This window comes from Corvus cornix, chromosome 2, assembly GCF_000738735.6.
Source record: "Corvus cornix cornix isolate S_Up_H32 chromosome 2, ASM73873v5, whole genome shotgun sequence".
Taxonomy (NCBI): domain Eukaryota; kingdom Metazoa; phylum Chordata; class Aves; order Passeriformes; family Corvidae; genus Corvus; species Corvus cornix.
Genome location: NC_046333.1, coordinates 112985443 through 112985753, shown reverse-complemented (window position 1 = coordinate 112985753; position 311 = coordinate 112985443).

The window sequence follows — 311 nt, the reverse complement described above, 5'->3', positions numbered from 1 at the left end:
TGCTCCAGCTTGCACAAATACAGTGTGTCTACAGGATAGTAATGTAAATCCCCTTATGGAAGTGCTCATGTTTGTATCGTATTAAAACCTGCTGTCAGGTGAATGCTGCTTTCAGTGACTCATGAAGAAGTAACTCATTCTTCATGAAGGCCATGTCTCTTTTTGTCCAAAGTAGCTAACACACTAACTGGGGGGATCCCCAGAGAGCAGCGGAGGAGGGCCGTGATTGTCCAGGACTGCAGAGAGGACTTGATGAAAGCAGATATTAAGCAGGTACCAAAACCAGACTACCAGCTGCTCACAGGCTAAAG